Raw genomic sequence first — 21,089 nt, 5'->3', positions numbered from 1 at the left:
CTCTTCATAACAAGTATTTACGAGGGGCGTTCAATGCGTTCAATAAGTAAACCAACACAGTTTTTTCTCGTCCAGTATCGTTTAAAAAAATGCGGAAATTGTTGTGGACTATTTCCGTTTCAGCTCCTATAGGTTCATGAAGTTCCGATAAGACAGAGTGAGTGCTATATGTAGGTTTCAAAATAACGACTGTAGCGGAGATGCGTTCCAAGCAGAGAGCTGTCACTGATTTTATTTTGGCAGAAAACTAGAGCATCGCAGATACTCATAGGCTCTTGTAGAATGCCTGCGGAGATCTTGCAGCGAACAGGCGTCTGTCATCATCTCCACAAGGTCGCGCAGACCTGACCGATCTCCCGCGTCTCAGCCGGCCGCACAATACTGTGAATTCTGCAATGCTATCCTCAGGAAATTGAAGAAACGACTTCAGGGCGTTCGTCGGCACAAGAATGCAAGCAAGTGTGTCCTTCACCATGACTGCGCAAGGCCTGGCAAAAGTCTGCGCACCCTAGAGGATCACAAAACTTCATTGGACTGTTCTTCCTTATCCACTCTACAGCTCGGACCTCTCACCTTCCTACTTGCATATGTTTGGCCCAATGAAGGAGGCACTCGGCGGAAAGGAGTACGTGGATAATGGGGAGGTTATTATCCAACAAGACGTTGGCTCCGGCGCCGACTAGCAGAATGGCACCTTGCGGCCATACAGGCTCACCCAGTAAGGTGGCGTAAGGCCGCTGCACTGAACGGTGACTATATCGAAAAATATTTTTTTTTCGTAGCCAAAAGAGTTGGGAATGCTATGGTATATTTGAATCGCGAATAAAAGCACCTGCTTTCGGAAAAAAAGTGTTGCATTACTTATTCAATGCCTCGCGTATATGTAATTAAGGAACATGTCAATTTTACCGAAAAATGTGTTCTCTACCATAAAAATCCCAGACCTACTTATCAGTATGTCGTTGAACTACCACTCTAGCATGGATGCATGCACTGATTCGACTGGGAAGGGTCATTGATACGGAATTGAAACCGAACTGTGCTGGTCCACACATCTCCTGTCGGGAACAGATACAGTTCCTAGAGAATGGACGAACATCGTCTTTGAAAAATGCCACTAGGATATTGTCGTATGAGAAGTGAGACATGAGAACGTGATGTGCTGTTGAGTTCACTACCAGTCGTGACTTGAAATCATACCCGATGGCTCCCCTAAACATGACGCCAGGAGTAACATAATTGTGTTTTCCCCAGATCATTGGAAGAATGGGACTTCTCAACATACTCGCCGACGATGGTCATCCGGGGTTGTGCAGAACGGTAATTCATGGCTGAACGCAAATTCGACGTCATTCATCAGCACTCCATGCTTCCCAGTCACGGCACCACTCTACACGCTGCAGTTTATAATGTGATATTAATGGCAGACTATGCGCGGGACGTGCGCACCGGGTAATGGGTTACCGCTTGTAACGTCCCCTTAGTAAAATTTTGAATGACAGTGCTGTAAAAACTCTTACGTTATTTGATTTTCAAACAGCTGAGCAAAACTGACCGTACTCAAGACAGTTCTCTCTTCACTTATTCTGATCATCACTAAACTGACACAATATTTTCTTTTAGCGCGACGCAATCCTACAAAAAATGGCCCTGACTAACAATAACCTATACCTTTCATGTATCACTTACCTCACAAAAATCTTCGTTACTCGAACTACTGCAATACAGCGAGCGCCAATACTGCCAGCTAAATAAAAAATTCTAACTACTGAAGGCACTAACTACTGATAGGCATAGTTAGAAAATGAAAGATTTTGATAGAGAACAAACAATGTATTTACCTCAATAGCGTCCAAAAGTCATATATAATTTTGTGACATCTAATTGAACAAATTTCCCTTTTCTGACGGACACACGCCCAGATGGTCCGCTCAAAACTCTGGCATCTCTCTCTCCACGTACACCACTGCTGGCGGCTCACCTCCAACTGCACAACGCTACGCGCTGCTCATATCCAACTGCCCAACAGTACAATAGCGAATATTCCAACGACGCCAACCAGCCACAGGCTCCACACAGCACAGCCAGCGATTTTCATACAGAGCGCTAAGTGGTGTTACCAACATAAAAACCTAAACAGCCTACTTACACGCTGTCGTTTTACGCAACCCACAATGCTCTAGCTGGCTATCATGAACTACGTGCGAGATTTTTAGGTTCTCTCGCTCGCTAAGGGCAAACCATTGGCATTACAGAAAAAAAATGTGCGGGACATTTTTGTAGGAATACAACCGTGCTATTTTTCATTTCATGCTTCTAAAATTCACAAAATTGTTGTGTAAAATTTACACAAACGTAAAGTTTACAATTTGTAAGTACTCTACTAGGCCGGTAGCGTAATAGTGCCACTCAATGAAGAGCAAAACATGTCGAATGTGTGAAATAGTTCGTGCAGTCACAAATATTTGTACAGTGCTAGAAGGGGATGCCATGAACAGTTTACGAATAATTCTGACCGGTGGGGGCTGAGTGCGGGAGTGGGTGTGTTTTGAAGGTAATTTTTGTAGTTTTACTTGAATAACTCAAAAACAACTTCCTCTAGCGAAAACGTATCGAAGTCCAAAATTTAACTAAATTAAATTTCTTACAAGAAAGTCATGTTAATTTTTTCTGTAGGGCTAACAGCGCGTAGCGAGCGAGAGAACACGAAAGTCGCACGCGTAGTTTACAAAGGTCAACTATAACGTTGCGGGTTGCATAAAACGACAGCGGTAGGGGCAGCCGATTCATCCTATATACAGGGTGTGCCAATAAAACGACAACGACGCTTAGTACGTAGTGAGGGAAGGCAAACTGATCGATTCCCAAGAAGGAACTCATATCCGACAACCCACGGCGTGGGCGCTGGAGAGCGTAGAGATCTGAGAGCGAACGTTGTGGCGATTTGGTCCGATTCGTTTTGGTATTTGAATACGGAAGGTACAAAATCCTTTAACCATCTGTGTGCTGCGAATTGACTCATATCCGTGAGGCTCAGCACCGCCGATGTAGGCTCTTCATCGACGTAGGTGGTATCCAGTTCGAAGCCCGTTTGTAATGTAGACCGCGTGACGTGCTGCTCATGTTGGGTTTATTAACGTAATGTGGAACGTACACCCATTTTAGACTTCGACGCTCTTCGGCACCAAAGCTTTGTCGTTTTTTTTTTTTTTTTGTTGGTGGTGGCGGTGGAGATGGTGAGGGGTGGGGGGTGGGGTGGGGGTGGGGATGGGGGGACGCGTTGTATACTTCCCCTAAGGAATCCGCTCTAAGTTAGTAATTAGTAATGGAACACTGTGTGTACTGTGTTATTCAATCGGAAACTTTCTCTGACAAGTATTGTAAAACTCAATTTACATGGTCTGATGTGTTGATATATTGTCGGGTAACATCAGGTTTTGTCAACGATAGATGAAACTTACATTCGTAGTACGGTATCTTTGTTAATGTTGCTATCTTGTTTTGAAGATTTAATCTTCTTGATAACATGACACGTGATGCAACATTTTTGGTCTAGTATCTACCAGTATAATATTCTACAGTCATTACCATGATGTTGTCCATTAAACTGGGGTACCAGTCCGCTTTTCTGAAGGTCAGAAAGTTCGATCTCTTCAGTTCCCGTGGAAACTATTGAGTTTATGCTCACTTTAATGGACTTAGCCAAGTCCGTTTCTTCGAGTAGCACCTCTTCCAACTACTGTAAGCCCCTCGATATCAAACAACGCCGTCAGCGCGTAGTAACGCCCTCTTGGGATGAGCTCCATAAACTGCCGATCACAGTATCGAAGTTTTCCTCATAAAATCTCACGCGATCGTGCGGAAATGACAACTTTCAGTAAACACTCAGCGTCCTAATCCCGCCGAACCCGTTTTCTTCCACCCAGTAGGTTCCACGATCAACTGCCCGATTTCACGAGTTCAGGGTAACTCTTTGAAGTCGTCCAACGGTTGAGGTCTTTTAGCTACAGCTCGCTCTGGCTGAAAGTGGTTCTCCGTTTCTGCGCTGTCGATCATGTACAAGATAATTGTGATTAACACTCATCACTGATTCGGACTGATTACACTCACACATTTTAAAATCAAGGCGCCTGTGATTTAGACGGTCATCTTGAGTTTGCAAGAATATTCAGCACAACGGAGCAAGACACTTACTCGAAAAATTTTGCTTTTTTCTGCTACCTATATTGGCACAATGACGGTACTGTGCTGTAAACTGTTTTAGTTTGTGCTGCTAATGCTGTGTGAACCACGTGTGAAATAATGACGTTAAAAGCAAAACAGGATGTCCAAATGGGAGGTCAATGGAGTCTGTAGTGGACTTCTCGGAGCAGCAAAAATGACATCCTGAATTTACATTTCTTTTCATTATATCACAGAAACACAGAAACGTTCAGTATTAGTTACGAGTCCCTGTGGCAATTTATAAAAAAGTAATTAACGTATTTCACAGTCTAGGACTAGTATCAAAGTGTCTAATAATCACACCAAGTGACTGAAGGTTCACCCTAACTAATAACTTGGGCAGTAACATACCGATAAATATAGACAAATTTACTGCGGTGAGTAAAAAATTGCCCCTCAGCATGTATCAAACAGGACAAGCATCTATCACATAGTTACCACCACGACTCGCAGTGCAGACTGTAACCAACTGGCCCTGTGGCACACATCGATGTTTGCAAACCGACACAGTCTGTGTCGCCTGGCCTCCAAGAGCTGTTGCAGGACAATTTGATTCAAGGATCCAATTATATGGCTCCTTCAAAAAATGGTTCAAATGGCTCTGAGCACTATGGGACTCAACGGCTGTGGTCATCAGTCCCCTAGAACTTAGAACTACTTAAACCTAACTAACCTAAGGACACCACACACATCCATGCCCGAGGCAGGATTCGAACCTGCGACCGTAGCAGTCGCACGGTTCCGGACTGCGCGCCTAGAACCGCGAGACCACCGCGGTCGGCTATGGCTCCTTCCATGTATAGCATTTTACGACTATGGCGAGTGGAGCCTGAAGATGGCATCAATGTAATGCCGAAACTGGTAGCACATAGAAGTTCATAAAATAAAATAAATTTCTACGATTATTGCATCAAGAAGGATGTGTTGGTGAGGGTGCGGCGGCATACCAACGTTGCCGGTCGGAGGAGAGGCGATGGGGTAGTTGGGAAATAGTTTGCGGACAGTACAGGAGATACGGAGGTGTTCGAAATGGGTGAGGAGGGGTGGGAAATTGATGAGATGGTAGAGGATCCAGGTGGAGGAAGGTAAACGAATGTGGAAACCCTCTCGTCACTGAAAGGCTGATTTCAGTGACGGACAGTAAGAGTTTTATCTGTTTCCGTATAACTAAGAGACCTGTGGTCTAGCGGTAGCGTCTTTGATTCACAATCAAAACGTGTTCGATCCCCGCCACTGCCTAAAAATTTTGATAAATAGTCAGCATTGGCGACCGAAGACTTCCGGCATAAGAAGTCAGCCTCATTCTGCCAACGGCCTTGTCAAAGAGGGCGGAGGAGTGGATAGAGGTTCAGGGCACTCTCTTGTCCTAGGGGTCGGAAATTGCCCCTAAAGGCGGAAGAATCAGCAATGATCAACGACATGAGGATGCAGAAGGCAATGGAAACCACTGCATTAAAGACACGTAACGTGTATCCACAGGACATGTGGCCTGTATTTGAAGAAGTGTCATGATGATCTCTCCATTGGCAAAAGATTCCGGAATAGTCCCCCATTCAGATCTCCGGGAGGGGACTGCCAAGGGGGAGGTTACCATGAGAAAAAGGTTGAATAATCTACTAAAGGATAACGTTCTACGAGTCGGGGCGTGGAATGTCATAAGCTTGAACGTGGTAGGGAAACTAGAAAATCTGAAAAGGGAAATGCAAAGGCTCAATCTAGATATAGTAGGGGTCAGTGAAGTGAAGTGGAAGGAAGACAAGGATTTCTGGTCAGATGAGTATCGGGTAATATCAACAGCAGCAGAAAATGGTATAACAGGTGTAGGATTCGTTATGAATAGGAAGGTAGGGCAGAGGGTGTGTTGCTGTGAACAGTTCAGTGACCGGGTTGTTCTAATCAGAATCGACAGCAGACCAACACCGACAACGATAGTTCAGGTATACATGCCGACGTCGCAAGCTGAAGATGCACAGATAGAGAAAGTGTATGAGGATATTGAAAGGGTAATGCAGTATGTAAAGGGGGACGAAAATCTAATAGTCATGGGCGACTGGAATGCAGGTGTAGGGGAAGGATTAGAAGAAGAGGTTACAGGAGAATATGGGCTTGGGACAAGGAATGAAAGAGGAGAAAGACTAATTGAGTTCTGTAACAAGTTTCAGCTAGTAATAGCGAATACCCTGTTCAAGAATCACAAGAAGAGGAGGTATTCTTGGAAAAGGCCGGGAGATACGGGAAGATTTCAATTAGATTACATCATGGTCAGACAGAGATTCCGAAATCAGATACTGGATTGTAAGGCGTACCCACGAGCAGATATAGACTCAGATCACAATATAGTAGTGATGAAGAGTAGGCTGAAGTTCAAGACATTAGTCAGGAAGAATCAATACGCAAAGAAGTGGGATACGGAAGTACTAAGGAATGACGAGATACGTTTGAAGTTCTCTAACGCTATAGATACAGCAATAAGGAATAGCGCAGTAGCCAGTACAGTTGAAGAGGAATGGGCATCTCTAAAAAGGGCCATCACAGAAGTTGGGAAGGAAAACATAGGTACAAAGAAGGTAGCTGCGAAGAAACCATGGGTAACAGGAGAAATACTTCAGATGATTGATGAAAGGAGGAAGTACAAACATGTTCCGGGAAAATCAGGAATACAGAAATCCAAGTCGCTGAGGAATGAAATAAATAGGGGAAGCTAAGACGAAATTGCTGCAGGAAAAATGTGAAGACATCGAAAAAGATATGATTGTCGGAAGGACAGACTCAGCATACAGGAAAGTCAAAACAACCTTTGGTGACATTAAAAGCAACGGTGGTAACATTAAGAGTGCAACGGGAATTCCACTGTTAAATGCAGAGGAGAGAGCAGATAGGTGGAAAGAATACATTGAAAGCCTCTATGAGGGTGAAGATTTGTCTGATGTGATAGAAGAAGAAACAGGAGTCGATTTAGAAGAGATAGGGGATCCAGTATTAGAATCGGAATTTAAAAGAGCTTTGGAGGACTTACGGTCAAATGAGGCAGAAGGGATAGATAACATTCCATCAGAATTTCTAAAATCATTGGGGGAAGTGGCAACAAAACGACTATTCACGTTGGTGTGTAGAATATATGAGTCTGGCGATATACCATCTGACTTTCGGAAAAGCATCATCCACACAATTCCGAAGACGGCAAGAGCTGACAAGTGCGAGAATTATCTCACAATCAGCTTAACAGCTCATGCATCGAAGCTGCTTACAAGAATAATATACAGAAGAATGGAAAAGAAAATTGAGAATGCGCTAGGTGACGATCAGTTTGGCTTTAGGAAAAGTAAAGGGACGAGAGAGGCAATTATGACGTTGCGGCTAATAATGGAAGCAACGCTAAAGAAAAATCAAGACTCGTTCATAGGATTTGTCGACCTGGAAAATGCGTTCGACAATATAAAATGGTGCAAGCTGTTCGAGATTCTGAAAAAAGTAGGGGTAAGCTATAAGGAGAGACGGGTCATATATAATATGTACAACAACCAAGAGGGGATAATAAGAGTGGACGATCAAGAACGAAGTGCTCGTATTAAGAAGGGTGTAAGACAAGGCTGTAGCCTTTCACCCCTACTCTTCAATCTGTACATCGATGAAGCAATGATGGAAATAAAAGAAAGGTTCAGGAGTGGAATTAAAATACAAGGTGAAAGGATATCAATGATACGATTCGCTGATGACATTGCAATCCTGAGTGAAAGTGAAGAAGAATTAAATGATCTGCTGAACGGAATGAACAGTCTAATGAGTGCACAGTATGGTTTGAGAGTAAATCGGGGAAAGACGAAGGTAATGAGAAGTAGCAGAAATGAGAACAGCGAGAAACTTAACATCAGGATTGATGGTCACGAAGTCAATGAAGTTAAGGAATTCTGCTACCTAGGCAATAAAATAACCAATGATGGACGGAGCAAGGAGGACATCAAAAGCAGACTCGCTATGGCAACATAGGCATTTCTGGCCAAGAGAAGTCTACTAATATCAAATACCGGCCTTAATTTGAGGAAGAAATTTCTGAGGATTTACGTCTGGAGTACAGCGCTGTATGGTAGTGAAACATGGACTGTGGAAAAACCGGAACAGAAGAGAATCGAAGCATTTGAGATGTGGTGCTATAGACGAATGTTGAAAATTAGGTGGACTGATAAGGTAGGGAATGAGGAGGTTCTACGCAGAATCGGAGAGGAAAGGAATATGTGGAAAACACAGATAAGGAGAAGGGACAGGATGATAGGACATCTGCTAAGACATGAGGGAATGACTTCCATGATACTAGAGGGAGCTGTAGAGGGCAAAAACTGTAGAGGAAGACAGAGATTGGAATACGTCAAGCAAATAATTGAGGACGTAGGTTGCAAGTGCTACTCTGAGATGAAGAGGTTAGCACAGGAAAGGAATTCGTGGCGGGCCGCATCAAACCAGTCAGTAGACTGATGACAAAAAAAAAAAAAAAAAAATATCTGTAACAGATCAATCGACACTCTTAAAAGGAATTGATGTTATCTGTCAAATTATATTTCCAAAATTTTATCTTTATCTTAAAGCATATCGTGAACTGACGTACGTATTGTGGCGTATCTTCTTTCAGGAGGTGTGTATAAGTATATTTTAAACCTTCTAACTGATCACACACTCTCCATTCTAAACGTTTAAAGAAAATCAAATCTCGATCCAGGGAAACCCACATCAGGGGTCTAACATGTAGATCTTTAGAATATGCGCAATGGGTTATTAAAGCGAAATGTTACCACTTGTGGCTTGGGTTAGTGTCTGACTGCATTAAAATCAGTTCTCCCCTATGCGAATCTAAAATTCCGCTTTCCTCAGGGATTATTTAACTTTCAAAGAATAAACGTTTTGCACTATTTCATGAAATTATTTTCAAACTGAATTAAATGTTGCATTGAGTAGTAATCAACATTCACATGGTTCCCGGGTTCGATTCCCGGCGTGGTCAGGGATTTTCTCTGCCTCGTGATGGCTGGGTGTTGTGTGATGTCCTTAGGTTAGTTAGGTTTAAGTAGTTCTAAGTTCTAGGGGACTGATGACCATAGATGTTAAGTCCCATAGTGCTCAGAGCCATTTTTGAACATTCAAATTCCCAGCTGATTATTAACACACAAATAACTACAAACTACTAATCAACATGAGTAATCTTCTGTAACACATTAAGTACATTCTCGGAAAAATATTATGCGCACAGCGCCTTACATTTTCGCTAATTATCACTTGAAATAGTCAGTGGGTGTTAATATTAGAATCAATGCAATAAAAGCTTGGTCTGGGTCAACATAGAGTCTGTTCTCAAATTATATAAATCCAACGACTGGCTGGTAAATAATTTCTTTTCGAAAAGTCCTGACAGCAGCCGTGGCGCCTGACATTCCATGGTGACCGGAGTACTGTCGCTCAGCTGTCACTGCACACGGAGTCCCGGCCAGTGCTCCGTTCCATCCCTAGCAATTCCGGCTACAACGTGGTGTCGTTGCAGTGCCTTTTCTAAAACAATTTTTGATATAAATTTTCACATAGTTAAAGCCTTACTTCTTACTTTGTCCGGTTAGTCAGTAATGTTTTCCTATACAATACTCCTGTCTTTATTATTTACTACAGGAGCAAAACTGATGTACTAACGGTCGACATATGCGAACCGTTACAAGAAATTTCTTCTATGATATATTTACTGGTTATTTCACATATTTTATTTTACTCAGTGTATGTGAATCAATCCCTTATTGCACAATGCTATTTCAGTCACTGACACACCCTTTATTGCCCAAAAAATAGACATTCTCCATGTACAGTGAGGTGACAAAAGTCAAGGAATACCCCCTAATATCGTGTCGGACCTCCTTTTGTCCGGCGCTGTTCGCCAGCTCGACGTGACATGCACTCAACAAGACGTTAGAAGTCCCCTGCCGAAATATTGAACCATGCTGCCTCTACAGCCATCCATAATTGACAAAGTATTGCCGATGCAGGATTTTATATGTCCCATAAATGTTCTATGGGACTGATGTCGAGCGATCTGGGTGACCACATCATTCGCTTAAATTGTCCAGCATGTTTTCCAAACCAATCGCAAACAATTGTGGCCCGGTGACATGGGGCATTGTCATCCGTAAAACGTCCATCATTATTTGGGAATGTGAAGTCCAAGAATGGCTGCAAATGGCCTCAAGTAGTCGAACATAACCATTACCAGTCAATGGTCCGGTCCGTCCCATGTGAACACAGCCCATATAATTGTAAAGCCCCCACCAGCTTTCGTGGTGACCTGCAAACGGTTCCTTTATGAGATCCTGTAACTGAAATGCATCAGTCACTAATAAATTTGTTTGTATGCCCGTCCTTTTCATTGGAGGTTTGAGGGACTTTGGACGTTCACTTAAGCTACAAAATGGAACACCTGCAGCCGTTCTTACGATGTTATTTATTACATGGCTGGCACCCTCGGTGCTTCAGAATCAGTGCTTCAGTACACCGTCTTCAGGCCATAACTGACGTTGAGAGAGTTAACTCCAATTGTATAAACGATTCCATCAGTGGTCAACATCTATCAACCGTTTTTCGCAGACTACCTGTAATAACGATGTTGTGTCTCACACGATCAATTGAACTCATTTCATTTCATTTTTTGAGTTGATAGTTGATGGCTGGAGACACAGCACAATTGTTACCATTGGGCTGCGAAAACTAGTTCATAGGTGTTGATCACTGATGGAATCATGTATATGATTGGAATGAATCCCCTTACGACAATTAAGGCCTAAAGATGGTGTACTGAAACACAGAAACTACACTGAAGTGCCACAGAAACTGGTATAGCATGCTTAATCAAATACAGAGATACGTAAACAGGTAGAATACGGCGTTGCGGTCGGCAACACATATATAAGAGAACAAGGGTCTGGCGGAGTTGTTAGATCAGGTACTGCTGCCACAACGGCAGATTACCAAGATTTAAGTGCGTTCGAACGTGTTGTTATAGTCGGCGCACGAGCGATGGGACACAGCATCTCCGAGGCAGCGATGAAGTAGGGACTTTACCGTTCGAGCGTTTCACGAGTGAACCGTGAATATCAACAATCCGGTAAAACATCAGATCTCCGACATCGCTGCGGCCGGTAAATGATCGTGCAAGAACGGGACCAACGACGAATGAAGAGAATCGTACAACGCGACAATAGTGTAACTCTTCGGCAAGTTGCTGCAGATTTCAGTGCTGTAAGTATGACTTGTATGCCGTGCAAAATTCATCGTAGAATCTCTCTTATTTGTGAAGAAAAGTGTACATATAGCAACAAATGCAGGCAACAGAAAGTGAAAAAAATGATGAAATTTCACATTTAAAAAAAAGTATTTTGCTATGGTTTTGAACTTCCACTGCTATGAGTGTGAATTCTGAATCCTTCCTGGTCATGCTGACAAAGTTTTATGAATTTATTTGTGCAAGCATAGACAGTGGAAATTAAAATGTCCTGTGGTGCCTCTCGTGCTCCAAGTCGGCCCGTTTGACGTCCTACCCTCCTTAAATGAGAATGACAGAGTAATTTAGACGCTCCCTTTGTCTGTTTCAGTTTTCTACTGTTGTGGCACGCTGTGACAAGTGTTGGACCTGGACCCAGTGCGTGCTTATCGTATTACGGCTGTTAACGTCGCTTCTGTACATAGGCTTCGTGGAATGCACCGCCGCCGCTACCCTTCGGCTGCCTTCACTCAAATTACGCAAATTACTGTCTGAAATTTTATATTAAAATTGTGTACAGTTCGATGTTTAGGGCTCTGTTGACTTGTTGGACATAGGGTCGATCCCCGCTAGGTTGGCCACATGTCGGTTGGCTCTACTTGAATCGCAAGTATCATACTGAGATGTCGCATGGGTTTGTGAAAATATAACTCGTTCATAATAATTAATTGGCACATTTGAGGTTCACAGGGTGTAAAAGACAAAAGAGTATAAAACTTTTAAGTGCTACTATGATCTGAAGGTTACTTATGTCTTCGTTCGCTAGCCATTTGTGAGCTGAAGAGTAAGAGGAATGTATTCCCTGTCTCAGGGCTAGTTACAGCTTACTGGATTTAAATGTACAACTATGCGTTATTTAAATGTTTTCCTGAGTTGACCTTTCTAACCTTTTATTTATTTATTTACCTTTTGCTGCAAGTTGGTTCTGAGCACTATTTATTGGTTCTCTTCCTTTTTAAGCGCCGTTCTCGAGCCGCTATGCAGACACGTTCACTTACTGAACCACTGAAGTGTTCTTAAGAGAATTTTCAGTCTGTCTGAAGGCAGTTATATCAATCTGTGCACATTCGTTCTCCTATTAATTACTTAACTACTCATTGGGGCGAGATTTAAGGAAAATTGTTCTGTCTGCGTGAAGGTAGCTCTATAAATTCCTGCACCTGTTTACTTTATTAAATTGTCTAGATGCCCATAGAGGTGTATTTTAAGAATTTTTTCCTAGTTGTCTCGAGGCAACTGTAAGTTATTCTCTCTTCCTGTACAGCTATTAAATTTTTAACCTGTTGAAATGAGTTATGCTTCTATGTTGTCTTAAAGAGCCATCCGTTTCCAAATATTAATTATCTGTTCATTTGTAGAAACCTTTTTTTAAGTTGTGGTTCCTAAAGATAGAAATGTTTAGTCTGAGATCTAATAATGGCTCTCAGACACAGCTTTTTGTCTTTAACAATTCTTTAAATTGTTACTAAACTAAGGTGTGTAATTTCTTAAATCTGAAAAGTTCAGTTTGTTGTCAGTAATCCTGTTAATTGGCTCTATCTGGTTTTTGTTATTTTTCTTACATAAATGTGTTTTAGTAAACAATGGTGAATGATGTGAACCCCAATCCATCCAGTTCTTCCACTTACTTTCTCGTACCTGCTGAGGCTTGACGTATTTACTTTTAATTTCGTAGTTCAGTTTGTCTACTGATCTGTGTGTTTGTATCGATTTTGCATTGCTATTTGTTTTATTGTTTGTAATTGTATTGTTTATGGAAATGGTAGAAAGTTATGCCTGTGGCTGTAGGCTTTCTGTGTAAGGTGGATGAGTGCTTACTATTTTCTTAAAGTTACTAAGTCAAGAAAGTTTCTCTTTATCCGTGTTCTATTCTATTTTGAATTTTATGTTGCGGTATGCTGAGTTAATTTCCATCTCAAATATGTCTAGTATTTCTTATGTTTCGTTTTGTATACCAATTATGTCATTAACGTATGTGCACCAGTATAATGTATTTGTATTTTTTCATGGATGGCTGTTTTATCAAAGACTTGATTGTCTCAATGGTTTGTGGAGATATTGGACAATGTTCTTGATAAAGAGGGTCCTATTGGGTTACCACCACCCCTCAGGTAATATTACTTATGAAACTTGAGGTAGTTATGTTGTGCTACCAGTTTGATAATGCTGATTATTTCAGTTATTGTTCCTGTAGTCAGACTAATGTGTTTTTCTGCTATTTCTGCTGTTTCCATGGTTGGAATGGATCTGTACATGTATTTAATGTCAAATGATACCGGATGATGCTGATGATGATGACGACGATGACTTGTAGGTTAGGTCGCTAAACAGCAAAAATAATACCACTGATGCTGTGTGTGGTATGTCTATGTTTTGTACGGTTTCTATCAGGTCTCCTGTGTTCTTTCTTGTTGTAATTCTCTTGTCAGGCCCAAATTTACCTCAGTAGGCGAGCAACAGGCATTCAGGGACAAGCATGACCTTTGCCCTGTAGATTGCCTACACGCAGGAGCAAGGGTAAATGCATAATGTCTTCACACTTAGTCCATCTCCCCTCCACCAATTCCACTCATCATCTTCCCCTCTTCTAAGCCAGGCACCATTCTTGAAAATAAGATAACAAGAGAGCTTCTATGTCAACACAAATGTATTTAGATCTCCCAATCACAGCCCGGCATTTTACCATCCAGACGCATTTTTCAACTTCCTGAAGCACTGTCAGAGCTTTAAGCTATAACACATATCCTTTGCTCTCCCCATCATAGCTCAGTATTTTAGTGACCAATAAAACGAAACAGCCAATTGTGTAGTCCCAGAGTTGAGCATCTTGGTCTCTGCTCTTCACTTGACTACGAATGAAGATCGATAATTGCATCCCACTTGGTGCAAGACACAAATTAAATATCACCATATTATATCCACATCTAAACAGTGTATTATTTGTCAAAATATGTAAAGATACAGGCATTACTGGCCAAACTTAAAGATTTGAGACACACTCGGTGGCAACTGAAGTTCAATATTTTTACCCCACTTGGTCCAAATCACAATTGGCCCTCAAATTAAATATCACAATATTAATTCTATTTCCCAGTTGTCTGTATTGCTGTTCTATAATAATACAAAATACTTGTGTCTCACTTATTGGCACTACTGTTGTAACTTAAAAGTTAATGTACACTTGATGCCTAAAACATGATTGTAGACTCTCATATTAAGACCCAAAATATTACTTGAATATCTAATCTGTCTGTAATATTTGTTGAAATACCTAAAGATATCATAATTTATATCTTACAAGTATTTGAAATTACGTTACTGCTGGTTCAAAGATCGAACGTTCACCACCATACAATTTTAGAATCTTTTCAGTAATACTTTGCCTCACCAAGCGCCATATTAGAGGGAAAGAAAATAATATAACATATTCTATACCAGAAGAATGTAACTGACATTATTGACTGGTTAATATAGTTTATTTATTACTTTCGGTATTATGCCACAGGTGGTACGAAAACACACTTTCGAGAAAGGGTGCTGCGTCCACCATTTGGGACAATGGTATTAGAGCTCTCTATAAAAGTTTAAGAGCAGTATGTCGACTAGTAAATAACACCAAAATCTATACCATATTTAGCTGCAGAAGTCACATTTTCCGAAACTTTAGCGCAGTAAATCATACTAAAAAAGACAAGTTTTGGAGACATCTTTAACTGCATATTTTCGTAATATGCCAGTATAAGTGCAAAAGGCGCAAAACACGATATGTTAACTTGTTTAACATAAACACAAAGGCTGCTTGCCTTCTTTCTGTCAAAAACAATTATTGGGAATATGATTTCGCAGTGCCTGTGTTATTCCGAATTACGATATAATAATCCTTCGGAGATGCACGCTAATAACAATTGGGAAATCCGGTTTCGACTCCCAGTGCGGCACAAATTTTCACTATCGTCATTCCATCATACAGATGATGGTTGTTGTGCCAAACGCCTTCAGCTCGGCCGGCCGCGGTGGCCGTGTGGTTCTGGCGCTGCAGTCTGGAACCGCGAGGCTGCTACGGTCGCAGTTTCGAATCCTGCCTCGGGCATGGGTGTGTGTGATGTCCTTAGGTTAGTTAGGTTTAAGTAGTTCTAAGTTCTAGGGGACTTATGACCTAAGATGTTGAGTCCCATAGTGCTCAGAGCCATTTGAACCATTTGAACCTTCAGCTCGAAAAAGCGCGTCAGATGTTTGTGTCGCCTCAACTTATGTTCTAGGAGAATGAAGAGTTTGTTAAGTTGTCTGTATAGTTTTCTTACATTTTTGTGTTAAAACGTAGATATGTGGCACTTGATGGCAGAGAAAAGTTCTGTCCTGTTAAGTCAGAGAGATTGCTAGCCCAGCCGACTGCAAAATCGCGGCGTGCGACAAAGATGACATCTACGGAGCAGCTGTCTATTAGAAACTTTTGCGGGTTATTGCTAAGAAGAAACACTTATTGTTAAAGAGAGAATTGGCGTGATATGTTTGTTCGCAGAGACTGATTCTTTTCTTGCCCTTTTAGAATTTTAATTCAGTATCCGAGTATTGATCGACTAGTGAGCCTTAAAAGATTTGTGTGATGAGATCGGCTCACACGTACGATACGTGAATCAAGTGTATTCAAAGCAGTCCTATGTCGTTTAGAAAAACAGCTTTTTTAGAAAGTGATTATTTCACCGATTTTGGTAGAGTGTAGACTCGCCAGGTATAGGAAAAGCTCCGATTTATTAAAGCGTAGGATGAGTTTCTTCTCTTGTGATTAATGGTGCGTTGTGCTGTTTGATAGTGACGTGTTTGTAGGGAACCGTGTCTCAATATTTTTGGGAGATTTTGCGTATGCAAAGAGACATGTTCATGTAAAGCCGTTTAGTTATTTTGTGGTTGAGGATTAAAGCACACACGAAGGGATAGTAGCGTAGCATTGCATTATTGTGATTGTATAGGTGTACGCAAGCATTGAGGAATAATGACTTAGCGATATTTGGTCAGGAGTTTTTGTGCGACTTCAGCGTGGGCGTCATAATATAGTAAATTCCGGAAATCTCGTTGAATGCACTTAATACGTAGTCTATATTAAAGAGAACGGTCGTCCTATGTAATATTTAGTTATTGAGAATATGGTAAGTTTTCCCTTTGTCCCTTAACGACAAATGAAGAACCATTTATTAGAGAATCTAACTCTCTCTAAAACAGTGTATCGAGTGCTATGTTTTAAGTTTTAAATATTAGTGGGTCGCGGAAGTCAACGTTTGAAATGGCTGAGCTTGGTAAAAGCAAAGTTCAAAGAAATTAAAACCCAAAAGAGAAGGAATAGTATTTTGCAGTGAATAACTTGCAGTGAAAGGAAAGATAATTAATCCATACTTAGACAGGGAAAGTAAGTTTATATTTTATTGAAAAGTGATTATTTATGAATGAAAAGTTATTCCATTTAATTCTGCAAGGTTGAGATTAACGAAATACTTTGTTACGATAGAGCCATAGAGTAAATATCTCTGGAGTGAGCATTGCGTTCTGCGCATGTTGTCAACATTAAACCAGGACTGTCACGTGTTTTCGGGACTTGGCTGCGCGTGTGTGCTTTCTGAAACGTTTGAAGTTTATAATATCAAGAGTTTTTGTTGTGTTTCACCGTTTGTTGATAGTATAATAGCGATGGTGAATTACTGTTGTTGCTACGGATGCAAAGAAAAATATGTGAAAGGAGGAATAGTAACTTTTCATGGGTACATACCATGTAGCTCTAATTATAGTTATTATATTAGTAAGAGACACTGTATATGTTTAAACATTTTGAGACGCATTATAATTAAGGCTTGATTCTGTAGACCTATTTTCTACGATTTTATGACTATATAATAGATATTACGGCTCGTACAAAAGCTTACGAACAATCGCTTCTTCTCGTAAATTTCCTAGTGGAACAGGAAAGGGAATGGTTAGTTGTTTCAAAAAATACTATCCTTCATGCATTTATCAGTGACTTGTCGATTATGTATATAGATTACTCAGTCTACTACTTATTTAATAAACTGGGAGCAAGTACGTAAAATGCGTTAAATAAGTACTTCAAAGTGTCACCAGTAAGAAAAATTGTGCTTTAGTTCGCAAAAATGAGAAAATAAATACGCAGAAATAGCAGAAAAAAGGAAGAACTAGCAGGGATATAATCGCTAATGTGTGGCAAATTCGGTGTTTTTCGGACACTTGCAAAAGTACTAGCGTACTGTCAAGTCGTTTTGCAAGACTATCACTGCAAAAATGTACGTCAGGCTCTGTAATACTAAAAAGTGCCGTATCATACCGAAAACTACCAAAAATCGAGTGCATCTGAACTGTGACACCTCAGGCAAAGAAGCAGGATGTAATATCACTTGCCCTTAAAAGTTACGTAGCTAGTCTATTCCCGATATCAAATGGATACTGTTAAAATGTCTGCGCAACATATATAAATAATCCACGACACGTACGAAAAGAATCCGCCTGTATTATGGATGTAGTGACATTCTAAATATACAGGGCGCTATACGGACAAACACACGACATCCCGAGAACACGTGACCAGGCCGGCAATGTATGTTGACAACACAAAATCTGTTCTGCGCATGTGAATGCTCACTCCAGAGATATTTACTCTAAGGATAGAGCCAACGATATTGTTGAAGCAAGTCTCTACTTCTAGAGGTTATCGTTGATTGACAACAAAAGGTAAACAATATTAAATTATATCTTTGCCTTGTGAACACATTCTCCAATTTAAGTAAAAATTTTGTGACGTTCACACTGATTGCTAGTATATACGATTATTGTTGAAGCTTTAAAACAGGAGCAGCTACAAGAGGCAACGGATCTATAAGAGACATTCATCAGTTATATACGAAAGCTGTCATTTCCGGTACGTAAGTGTTTAGTTGTGTTAGCAGGCTACACAGTGTAAACTTCGCTACAGGTTGCTGTTATTGATAAAGTAAATATATCATTTCTTCTTCCGCAGACTCTCGCATTTAGTATTTTTCTGGTGATTGATACTAGCTTTGGTTGTAGTTTATCTTTCGCACCTAGCGAAGCCTGATATTCAGATGCGTTGTTGTAATTAATATCCAGATAGCTACCACTGACCCCATGATGCCACGAAAAGTGTTATCGTGTCCATCCTTTTGTACACTGTGATGTCGCAGCGAGCTGTAGTGTGATTTATAGCGACAGATCAAGACTTACATGAAGTCGTTGTGTTAGTGCAGACGATTATTTCAAGTCACACAGATTACATGTTTGAGTGTACACAAGGTCTTGTCAGTACAACTTATAGTATTACGAGAATGAGCTACATTGTGCGTATTGTAAGTATTGCAGTGCTGCTAGAGCCTGTTAATACAGCATATCTCCTGCGAGTTAGCGGTATGTAAAGGATGACGCAGTACGTTGTCTGTATTCGCAACTATGAATACATTTCATGTAGTAATTGATAAGGTTCCATACGGAGGGAGGTTCGAGCTTTGATCATTGGTGAAAATTCTGTTTTGCACCAAAATAAATTAGCACTTAAAATTGTCTCTATTTTTTATAGAAACAGTAAATATCATTTTTATTAGTACAATAAACATCTGGCTTGCTTATTGGCAACACTGTTGTAATTTACAGATTCAGTTGCACTTGGTGGAGAGTATAGTTCGATCTTTGTGCCCGCTTGGTGAAAGGACAACGGACCCTCAAATATGATATCGCAATGTTATTTCCACATATAAATTGTCTCTATTATGGTATTATAATGTGACACTACTGTTGTAACGTACAGGTTATGGTGAAACTGACTTATGCTGTTGCACAGTGGAAACTACATGACATTTCCACGTAACAACACAGTGAACAGTAGTTATAACATTTTTATTTATTACACATACATACAGGTAAGAAATCTGGGTTGCTGTGCTTTCAGCTACCTTCTTTCGTGTGTATGTGTGTGTGTGGGGGGGGGGGGGGGGGAGGGGGGTAGCGAATAAGAAAACGAGATATATTGTAAAAATGAAAAATGTTTTATTGATTCAACCCGAGACTAGGGTACTAGCTTTGTCTGGTCGTGCAAGTCTTTTGTCGTTTTCTGCTAATAATGCAAAGTTATGCTGTCAGAAATGATACGAAATAATATACTGAACAGTAGTTGTTACATACGAATTTACTACATATTCTTATTCATCTTCAAAATTTGCTAGTATATCATCTGCTGCCAACAGTAGGTTATTGCAATTTGTGTAAAACAGTGAAGTATAGCTAGCAGCTAACCATCTTTTGACAGGTGTATCTATATTCATAAAATGGAACTGACACTGAACTGAGTTTTGTATATAAATAGAATACAATATGAATATCATCTCCTTAACGTAACTATCAACAAATTTGTTGTACTGAATCAGAAACAGTTCAGTGAAATGAATGCATTGATATTTATCATACACCTCAAAGTTAACAAAGTGTTCAGATGCAGCAAAACAGAGTTTCTTGGGCGACTGTACTATTTTTCACTTACTTCTCAAAAGGCATTTACACCATAACTAGAATCTATGATTTTTGTATTTGAAAACTAAACTGTCTTGCAAATTCAACACAGAGCCACAATGGTCTCTCTTTACGAAGTGAATACTTATTTCTATTATAGTTTCACTAGGTGATCCCTTATGAAAAGGAACTGACATTGTTTATTTTACATGCACTAGCCTCTACACAGTTATTACCAGACATTAGTGTAAAAAGAAATTTTATGTCTATACCGTTCGTTCTAATGACTGCTGTCGAAATCGATTGTGCTCATGTTATTTACTCTACCACAGTAAGTCATGCCTACTTTGCCTGTGTTGCATAAGTCAAGTTCCTCATCATTAACAGCTGTGAATCTGATTGGCAGACAAATTTTACAGCTTTTCAAATAAACTAGCAGTGCTGTTGGAAATTTCGTGTTGGTACCTCTCGTGCTCAAGGGCGGGCACTTTGCTCTGTTCTCTAATGTTGCTAGCCACTTGGTAAATCTTCCGCTGCCAGCTCTACCCAGATAATTGAAATTCTGCAACAGAGAAGCAGAAGAATCACTTATCCCTTGAATTACAACAAATAATTGATAGACAAAATATAAGTAGTAGTCGTATGTGGAAATGTAGGTCAAACATTTTAATTTGGAATATCTCGATGATACACACACACACACACAAACACACACACACACACACACACACACACACACACACACACACACGAGCATAGCTTTGGAGGCCGGCTGCGGTGGCCGAGCGGTTCTAGGCGCTTCAGTCCGAAACCACGCGGCTGCTACGGTTGCAGGTTCGAATCCTGCCTCGGGCATGGATGTGTGTGATGTCCTTAGGTTAGTTAGGTTTAAGTAGTTCTAAGTCTAGCGGACTGATGACCTCAGATATTAAGTCCCATGTGCAGTTTGTACTGTGTGCTGAGAATGCTGTTTAGGGATAACCCTTAAGTGAAGCAGCAGAGGTCAAGGGGACCCAAAAATCAATTTATAAATCATGTATTCCTTATCTGTAATTCTAGCACA

The 21,089-nt window shown here is 40.6% G+C and overlaps 1 protein-coding gene across 1 annotated transcript in view; it reads right to left on the bottom strand.

Moving 5' to 3' along the window:
- Nucleotides 1–20,557, bottom strand: part of LOC126484165 (uncharacterized) — a 182,512-nt gene extending 161,955 nt beyond the window's left edge. The window contains exon 1 of the mRNA XM_050107567.1: nt 20,492–20,557. The gene's annotated coding sequence lies outside the window, so the exon portion shown is untranslated. The remainder of the gene's footprint in view (nt 1–20,491) is intronic.
- Nucleotides 20,558–21,089: the final 532 nt, after the last annotated feature.

The sequence above is a fragment of the Schistocerca serialis genome, chromosome 6 (genome assembly GCF_023864345.2).
Source record: "Schistocerca serialis cubense isolate TAMUIC-IGC-003099 chromosome 6, iqSchSeri2.2, whole genome shotgun sequence".
NCBI lineage: Eukaryota > Metazoa > Arthropoda > Insecta > Orthoptera > Acrididae > Schistocerca > Schistocerca serialis.
This window is presented reverse-complemented; position numbering and strand designations above follow the sequence as displayed.